Genomic DNA, 10,982 nt, shown 5'->3' on the forward strand with positions numbered 1-10,982 from the left:
CTTCACAGGTCCAAACACATCACTGTGCACAAGCTCTAATATATGTTTCGTCCTCTTACCACCAGAGGGGAAACTCACCCAATTATGCTTCCCATATACACAATTTTCACAGAAATCAAAATCCAGAGAGATATTATTCATACCTTCTACCATACCTTTACCATGAAGTATTCGAAGGCCCTTCTCTCCACTATGTCCAAGCCTTTGATGCCACAACATGGTCTTCTCTCCAGAGACCACTAGATTCTCTACTCCATTTTCAGGAACCATAGAACTATTGCACCCATCAACAACAGTGCTACCTTGTAGCTTGTACAGAGTTCCAATCCGAACTCCCCACATTAATATCAGTGCTCCTCGAACCATCTTGCAGGTATCTTTCTCGAACACCGTCTTTACACCTGCATCATCCAACTTGCTTACAGAAATTAGATTTCTGGCCAATGCAGGAATATGTAGAACACCCGGAAGTGTTCTAACCCTTCCACCTTGCAACTTCAACTTTACTTTTCCCCGACCAATGATTCTAGCCTTCCTATCATCTCCTAAGAAGACATCACCACCATCGTATTTCTCATACTCGCAGAACCACTCTCTATGGGGAGTGAAGTGAAAGGATGCACCTGAGTCAATCAACCATGCCTCATGATCTACATGTGTACTTGAAGAAGCCAAGTACACATCCCCACCTTCATCTGAGGTGGTTTTCGCCTCTGCAGAAGGAGCATCATCAGATCCCTTTCCTTTATCAGGAGCTTTAGATTTACAATCCCTTCTGAAGTGCCCTTCCTTTCCGCATTTCCAGCACACCACCTTTGTAGGTTTTCCTGGAGATTTAGATATCCCTCTAGATTTTGATCTCCCACTCGATGACTTATTTTTGTTTCTGTACTGGGACCGTCCTCGTACAGACAAGGCATCACCATTCTAGTTGTCCATATTTTTTCGTCTCATCTCCTCCGTTAGCAAGGCTGAGACTATTTCATCAAACTGCAAAGCAGTTGCATTGCTACCTATTGCAATAACCAGACTATCCCACGAATCTGGTAGAGAACACAACAGACTGATGCACTTATCTTCATCTGAAATTTTAATATCAACAGATAATAACTGACTTACCACAGTATTAAACGCATTCAGATGCTCTGTCACCGAGTCTCCATCTTTCATCCTCAGGTTATACAGTTTTTTCCGCAGGAACAGTTTATTCACCAGAGACTTAGATTGGTACAAAGTCCCTAACTTGACCCACAAAGCCTTTGTCGTAGCTTCCCTTGATACATTCAGCAATACTGAATCTGAGACACACAAACGTATTGTGCTCTTTGCCTTCCGATCCAACTTCTTCCATTCTTCATCGGTCACTCCCAATGGTTTAGTACCCAGATCTACTGCGATCCACTGATCTTTATCCACCAACAAATCCTCCATCTTGAGTTTCCACAACTCAAAATTCTGACCATTGAACTTCTCAATCTCTATCTTTCCACTGCTCGCCATCTTCTTTCACCACCAGAATCGATCTCGCAGATCTCCCACTGAACAGGGTCTACCACAGGCCCGAGCGAAACCCCTCAGCAACAAAGGCGTCCCCTTGAAGCCAAAACAGCTCTGATACCAAATGTAGGTTTTAACCCTGTACAGAAATTACCTGCATACAAATTCTTAAACAAAGAAAATAAACAACGCGAGAGCATAACCCATAAAACACATATGCACAGAGATTTTTCCCTGGATCCCAAAACCGGGACTACCAGCTTGATTTTTCACTATGTTCCTTTCAATGTTACAATACATATTTATACATGCCGAAGCATCCAATACCATGGACCGAAAACCATCGCGTCCAATACCATGGACCGAAAACCATCGCGCCCAAAAAACATGTGCGAAAATCATGCACAAAACCATAAGTGGGTCCGCCCAACCTAACATATGGTCCAAAACCAAAATTTTCCGGGGCGCTGCCCCGTACCCCATAAAGTGGGGGTACGGGTGCCCTTCAAACCCTCTATTAACTACGTGGAAAGGATATAACACAACCCAACATAATTTTCTTGAGTGGCAAGACACTGATGAGAGACAAGCAGCCAATTTGCCAAAAATATTAGAATCCCATAAAGAGATTCTATTTATGGAATGGCAGTCCCAGTTAATGAAGCCAGAGAGAGCAGTTTCCAGATGCAAGTTAACCACAAGTAATTTGGTTGATTTGATTAATGATACTCTCTATTTATCTAACATGATCTCTCAATGTACCCCAGGTAAATTACTATCAGCCAAAACATTGGAGCAGTCATGTTTTCAAGAGCTGGAGAAGAATGGTAAATTGATCACAGGTATTAACAGTTTGACTTGGGACACCTATTGGTTGTTCCTAGTAAAACCATACAGTCAGAGAGCCGCCCTCAAGTGCCTGACAGATGCAATCGGGTGTATCATTCCCGATATACAAGATGCCACCTATGCTGCCCAACTCAATTCTCGTCTCAACCGACCTCCAGAAGTGGAACCAATGCTAGAAATATGCCAACTCAGGTCGAAAGGCAAACAACCTATGTGATGAATCATGCTGCCGACTGCCAGATTGCTATGAGGAAGATATTCCCAATCAAAGTTGTACCAATTAAGTAGGATTTCAGTTTCATAGTTAGTTAGTTTTAATTAAGTATTTATAGACCCTTTCATGTATTTAGAAAGGGTCGTAAGTTTTGTATATGACTTAAAACCTGAAGTTGCACTACTGTACTTCAGGCGTATTCTTTTATAAAACTGGGCCAATTATTCCAGATTTTGATAACGAAAGCTTTTCTGTGGATGTGCACTACTGCCTTTATTTAAAAGCATTTCTGAGTCGGAAGAAGGAATTTCAAATAGCGATTGATGTTTGGGAATGATTTACAGCTCATATGGTACTACTATCTATGTCTGAGTTCATTCTGTTTATGTGAATTGTTGTTTGATCACTCTTGCTATTATCAGATATATGCATGTGTTTTAACAGCATTCTTTATACTTTCCACTATTGGATGTTTACAGCATGATTTTCTCTCAATCATTCATGTATCGGTAATATAAAAAGATAAGTGTAGCAATGTTTTGTTAACCACTTTGTTAAACTATTTGAACAAAGTAATCATTAAGTAAATGAATGTTTATGTTTATTGCTTAGAGTCATCTATATGCCTATTAGTGAACACAGATCATCAAAAGTTGCACTTAAAAGAATAGAAGCCTCCCGGGATATAATAATTATTTGTATGTTTTTGATAGATTAAGTCATCCATTCATTATCATTTATTAGAAATCAATCACTCATCCATCCCCTTTTATTCATTATTGGGAAACTGGTCCCATTATATCCAGTCGGAGCCACCATCCCAAACGGAAAAGGAGCTGTATTAAGGTCCGGACCGGGTGGTTATCCCCCAATGTTGATACAACGATTTTTGAGGCATCAACAAGTACATAACAAGATTTGTGATTTATCTATCTTTATTAAGAAGACTGAAGGGTTGGTGCCCTAGGGGTTGGAGCCTCTAAAAATCAGGTTGGAGCCTTGAAAAGGATAGGATTGGATCCCTAGAGGTTGGAGCCTCACAAAAGTCCAAGTTGGTTCTTGAAAATAGGTTGGAGCCTGGAAGATTGAAGGGTTGGTGTCATCAAACATCATTGTACTCAATTTTTTGTAAAAGAGGATTCGTTTCCTCACTTGTTTATAATAAAATCCTTATTATTTATTTTTTTATTATAATTGTGAAGAATCTTAACTGGTAAACATAAAAAAATTGAAAAAAAATATTGATTCACCCCCCTCTCAGTATTTCCAACAACTTCAAGGAAAGAACTTACTTAGACCCATCTATGAAAAAGAAATGTTGTTCATACTAGATGCAGTTAAGAAATGGCATCTATACCTAGTAGGAATACACTTCAAAGTAAAAACGGATCATGATAGTTTGAAGTACTTCTTGAAGAAAATACAATATGCAGAAGAGAAACAAAAATGGGTCACAAAAATGTTGGGTTATGACTTTGAAATTATCTATAAGAAGGGAAAAAAAATGTTGTGGCAAATGCGCTCTCAAGGAAACATGAAGACACAAATGGCTTACTATGTGCTATTTTCATTCCACAATTTGACTGGGTGGAAGAAGCAAGGACAGAATGGTAGCAAGATGAGAAGATATGAAATATCATTAAAAAATTGTAGGAGGGGGCCTAATGGAGTAGAAAAATTTATGTGGAAATATGACTTGTCATGGTATCATGATTACTTATACTTATGTTACTTATGTAAGAATTATAATCTCAAATAGAAGCTCCTTTTGGAATGCATGCTTCTCCTATAGGAATACATTCAAGTTTCTTGAAGACATACCATAGGATCAAGAAACATTTTTTTTGGGAAGGTCTTAAAGAAGATGTGAAAAAATTTATGGCGGAATGTATGGTATGCGAACAAAATAAAGGAGAGACTATCAAGACCCCAAGTCAATGTTGGGAAGACGTTTCAATGGATGTTATTAAAATACTCAAATCCGAAGGAAAGAGTCATTATGGTAGTGGTAGATCGAATGAAAAACTATGCTCACTTTTGTTGAAATGTGTAACTAGGTTTAGTCTTCATAATATTTTGTGTACTATTGATTTTATATATTTGATGAAAAAGAGAAATAAAATTTTTATTGTTATTTTATAGCATGGTTTTCATGCTCAAGGTTAAATTGTTCTAGGTCAAATCACCCATTGTGTACTTATAGGTTTTGTCATAGAGTCAGTAAGTCAAGATAGTCATTGTCTTATATAGTAGACCCTATTAGGAATTTTGTAACAAGACAAAAGAAATTTTTTGAGTCAAAAGTGTCAAAATTCCCTTCCAAGACCAAGTCGGCTTGGCAGTAAAGAAGTCAACCTAATTAGGGTTATTCGTCCTCCTTTAAAGTCTACAAGGAAGAAGAAACTCAATCAAAGAAGAGGAAGATCCTGAAAGAAGCCATAATCACCCACATGTGTGAAGTTGAAACTACTGCAGGAAGGCCAAAAAGTTGCACACCTGTAGTGGAGACCGAAATTTGTTACCGGGGTTGAAGTTGTGCAATTGAAGAAGATTTGACTTGGATTGACTTCGTGAAAGAAAATATCATCTTAAAAGGAAGGGTGAATTGGTCTTGGAGGGGTCTTGGTATTGAGTTTAAAGGGCCTTGGAATTCATAATTTGAAGAATCTATAAGAAGAGAATAATTTCTTGTGGGTTTTCCTCTCTAGGAGAGGTTTTGGCCTTGGCTAGTAGCCTACATCTTGTATCTATTTGTTCTATTGATCTTCATGTTTTGGTAGTTGTTTGAAGATAAGAACACCATAATAATCAAGATAAGAAGAACCAAATTATAAGAACATCAAGTTAAAGTAAAATAACATCACAAGAAGTTATCAAGTTTAGAGAAATCACACCACTCTTAGCTACCCTAGATTTCTCAACATGGTATCAGAGCTAAGGTAACAAGGAAAGGAAACTTGAAGATCACTCAATTGAAAAAGGATACATAAGGGCTGAATATAAGAGGAAGGGCATCAAGAATATCTAGTCTTCACATCACAAATAACCTATCATCTTGAAGGAAGAACTCTTGAAAGAATAAAAGAATACCTCAAGGACCCTACCTCCACCTAAAATAAAGAAAGAATTTACACATTTGAAGCATATTGGGAAGGCTCCCTCCTTCCACATCATCATCCAAAGGAAGCAATAAGAATCACTTTATCACCATAAAAAGAATCAAATTAATCTTCCTCATATTGAAGAAAAGAGTAGACCTCAAGCCATTTTGAAGGAAGAAGAACATCTCTCTTCATCTTAAAGAAAAAGTGTTTCCATTTCGAACAAGGAAGATCATCCGTCTTTCTAAATCTCACACTCTAGTGGAAGACATCATCTTCAAGAAGTCATATTCATTTGTCAAGCAAGTACTTTATATTCATGTCTCAATCTACAAATAAAATGACTACTTTCTACAAGGAGAACAATAAACTTGTTGGGACATCAAAATACCTTGTATGGAAGAAAATAATAGATTTGATTATCACAGAAAATGAATTTTTTAATTATATCAAGGGCTCCATGACAAAGCCTCCTCAAGAACAATCTCAAGCATTATCAAAATATATGAAAGGAGAAATAAGGGCTCAAATAATCCTCATTAAATCTATCAAGTATTCTCGTATTCCATTTGTAGATAAATTGAACACGTTAAAAGAGATCTATGACAAATTGGTAGAGATATACTCTATAAGTACAACTGGGGAAATAATATCCTTAAGAACTGAATTAAAATGAAAGTATCAAAGGAAGAAGGGGTAGTTTCATATCTCATTAATGTAACTCAAATTAAAGATCAACTATAAGAGCTAGGAGAAACAATGTCAGAAAAAAAAATGACCACTTATGTACTCAATGCACTACCAGATGAATGGGGAAACTTTATATCAACCATCTATGCAAATAAGGAACCTACACCATTTAGTGATCTAGGGGCATTATCTAAGATTGAAGAAACTGGATTAAAAGCAAAGAATGGCATTGAATCTAATGAACAATCTTAAGCATTTGCAACTATGTCAAGAAAGAAAGGAAAGTTTGGGAATTTTGAGCCTTGTAAGAGATTTCAAAAGAAACTTGACATGTCTAAGATTCAATGTTACGAATGCAATGAATATGGGCATTGCAAAAGGAATTGTCCTAAATTCAAGAAGGACAACAAGAAGAGGAAAGAAAGAAGTGAAGTCCATGTGACCAAAGAAGTAGAAGAACTAGAAGAGAATAAAACAAAGAAGGAAGAAGTGAAATACCTCTAATATTAAAGGTATCTCATACAACAAGTTCATTTTTGAGACAACAGTGATGATAGGAAGCATTATAGTTATGATAGGATGCATTGTAGTAGTGATTGAGATGGCATCATTATTAAAAGGCATAGAAGGATAGTAAAAATATTAGTTTGCATGGTTCAAACAATCATCTTACTAAATATAAAGGAATAAACTCATCACATCATCATTAGAAAGAAGCATTTGCAGAATACGAATCATCAAGATCCTCCACCAGAATATTTATTGAAAAGGTTCACCTCTACTTGGAAGAATCAAGTGTTACATATATATTCTACATTCCACCTAGTGTGGGATCCACAGTTCAGAAGTATAAAGGTATGATGACCAGAAATGCAACATGACAATTTGATCTTCTAGCAAGGGAAAGGAAGTTGCTAAATAAAGTATATATGACCACATGAAGGAATAAGTAGGCATGTATTAGGTAATATATAAATAAAATCATGTCATCACTTACTTGCAGATAGAATGGTTAGAATACTCTATTTCATGAGCATGAGAATATGGAACTCTTCCTTATGAATGACATATGAAGTCATAAAAACAATATGCCTTGAACTCTTCTACATTATGGCATGATAGTATCATCATCATATGACCTCATGAAGAACATGAGCAGGTGGGAAACAATTGTTCCTATGCAATACGATCTATGTATAGATATTTCGAAGAAGAAATATGTGAAGAATTTGAAAGAAGAGTTCATAAAGATGTGTCTATAGCTATTTATATAAGATGATTAATAAACACCTAATAACAATTAAAAGTATTAGCTATGACATCTCCATGAAACAAAAAACCCCAATAAGTATGAAGAATGGGGATAATCTCGGCAATGGAAGCCTTGGATATGGACTCGCATAGAAAGAGATTTTGTTGTTGCAGAAGTAGAGGATTTGGAAAAAGGCCATCATAAAGAGGTAATTGTGTTTTAATGTTCACCTTTGATTCTTGAAAGAAAGCATCTAGTTGGATTGGAATAGGGATATTGGAAGAAGTTTGTAGAAATTCACCTACAACTAGTACACATAAATTTGGATAAATGATTCTAAAAGGAAAATGACTTGAAAGACGTAGTAGTATGAAGGATAGCCATATGATGGCAAAGAATCTCACTTTCTGATAAAAGGGAAGAATGACATGACTAGCATTACTTGGTTCAACACTATGTTTCTTTGAAGAGAAAAATAGAAAGTGATATAGAAGATGGTCGAAGCCCTATGAATAAGTTATAGAAAAAGATGGCTCCATGATGTAGAAGTTGAAGTTTATTCATGACCTGATGATCCAAAAAGAGGAACCCTACAAGCAATTGATATCCACAAAGAAATAGATAGTTGTTGTTGGAAACAAGTCCCTATTTAAGAGGGAGCTTGGATATATTCCTTTCATGTAAAGGAATGAGTACATACTCCCTAGTTGGGTCTTCACATCATGAATAAAGAATGGAGGATTGGGTAAGCATCTGAGACCGATACTTCTTGAGGATAAAAGTAGTCTTGAGAACCAATACTCTTTGAGGATGAGGTAGGGCATCCAAGATGCAAGAGTACTCGAAGAGGAAATTCCTTGAGGATGTGTGATTCCAAGAGGGGAATGGTCCTAAATGGACATACCTTGTGAACATCCGAGTGGGGTATGTGCCTTGAAAGACAATGATGAATGTTTTTATAAATCATTGTCTCCCCAACATTGTGCTATAATCTAGTGGAGAGATAGAGTTATTAGTTAAGGCATTGCTATATGAAAATGTTGGTTGATATGATGAGATGCACTAATATAAGCTGAAAACATAGCTTATGAGATGGTTACCAAACTGACTCTTCCTATGAGAATTCTTCAGTATGAGAATGTCCATGTACCATCAATGTATTATGAATACCTCCCTAGTTATGAGGGAGAGTTGAAATGTGTAACTAGGTTCGATCTTCATAATATTCTATGTACTATTAATTTTATATATTTGATGAAAAAGAGAAAGAAAATTATTATTTTTATTTTATAGTATGGGTTTCATGCTCAAGAATAAATTGTTTTAGGTCAAACACCCATTGTGTGCTTCTAAGTTTTTCCATAGAGTCAAGAAGTCAAAAGAGTAATTTTCTTATGTAGTAGAACCCATTGGGAATTTTGTAACAAGAAAACAAAAATTATTTTGAGTCAAAAGTGTCAAAAATTCCCTCCAAGACCAAGTCGACTTGACAATGAAGAAGTTAGCCTAATTAAGGTCATTCATCCTCCTTGAAATCCTATATATAAGAGACCATTTGACTTCATTTGCACACACTCACTCATTCACCTAAGGAAGCAAAGACAAGAAGAAACAAAGCAAGTGAAGGTCTAGAAGGAAGAAGGCAAGACAAAATTATGAATTTTACTGTCACACGTGCGAAAATAAGCTAGGGTTTATGTAGATATAAGGTCAAATTTTTCGATCTCCCAAGAAGGACTAAAATCTAAAGTAAGGAAGTTTATTTGATGATATACTAGCCTAGAAGGAAGAAGAAACTCAAGTGAAGAAGAGGATGAGCCTAAAAGAAGCCCTAATCACCCACACGTGCAAAGTTACCGCTGCTACATGAAGGCCGAAAAGTTGTAAACCTGCAGTGGAGGCCGAAATTTGTTGCAAGGGTTGAAGTTGTGTGAATTCTAAAATCGAGAAAAAGACAAAAGCTAGTTAATTGGAGAATAAGAAAAAATAAATTCAAATAATAAAATAAAGGGAAGAACCCTAAAATCAGGAAGACTAGGTCAAAAAGTAAAAAAGAAAAATAATAATAATAATATAATATCACGAAAAATAAGCATACTATACTAATACAATTAATAAGAGTTGTATTTGTTAATAATAAATAACAAAAAATTCTAAGCTACATCATAGAGAAAAGTTAACCAAATAATATTAATATTTACTAATTACTAATAATATTAATAAAAGTTATATTTGTTAATAATAAATAACAGGAAATTCTAAGCTAAATCATACAAAGGTTAACCAAATAATATTAATATTTACTAATTAATAGTTAATAATTAATAGACGTAAACCTTGATAAATATTAGTTATAATAAATAAAACATGATGATATTAATAACAATAAAGTAATATAGTATATAGTGAAGTAATAATTATTGAAATGCTAAAATAATTATTAATAATATTAAAATAATAACAAAAAAATTACTTAATGGGAGTCAATGATGTAATATTCTTAGCTTTAAAAATAGAAATAAGCACTTTAACCATTATATAATAAACTTGATATTAATATTAAACTTGATATTGATATTAAAAATGGTGTTTAAGTAGAATAGGCTAATCATATTACATAATAAAAATAGTATAACATAAATAATTCTATGGTATCATTGATGAACTTAAGGTAACACAAAATATTAATTTATTTACGTAGTTTTAGAATAGATTTGATTTTAAGCACTAAGAGTAAGATTTACTTTCAGTTGATTAGTATATATTTTTAATTCACTTTAATAGAGTAGATTTCAATTCTTTCAAATAGAATAGTTTTTCAAGAATAAAATTTTAATTTTGTTAATTAGAGTAGTTTTTTAGTTTGATAGAGTAAATTTTTTTTTTTTCAAATAGAATAACATTTCAACATTTCAATTTAATTCAATAGCATAAATGTTTTATTTTGAATTTTTTTAGATTAGTTTGTTTTCAAATTAATTCAGTTTGAACAACTTTGATGGAAAGAAAATGTACGTAGAATTGATATGAGTTAATTTTGATTTGGTTTAGATTCGTAATTTGTTTTAATAGATTAAGAACTATATTTTACATTGGAAATTTCATCTTATAATCAAAAATAGAACTCCTAGTATATATTGTGCACATGCACTTCACAAGCACATGAACCTTGGTTTGACAATTTACTGACGTAATTCAACTATAATTTAAGTTGTTCAACAAGTACCATAATACATTATGACAAGGACAAATAGATGTGTTGTAGCTGAGTCACCTACAAAATCTGTCAACCATGAGACATTGATGAATTCCCATTCTTGACAATGAAAAGGCCTACCACTAATGTATGCAAATCTTAAGATACTATTAAATATCTATA

This window comes from Pinus tabuliformis, chromosome 1_2 (genome assembly GCF_031772625.1).
Source record: "Pinus tabuliformis cultivar Carrire ecotype Pingquan chromosome 1_2, CPIR1, whole genome shotgun sequence".
NCBI lineage: Eukaryota > Viridiplantae > Streptophyta > Pinopsida > Pinales > Pinaceae > Pinus > Pinus tabuliformis.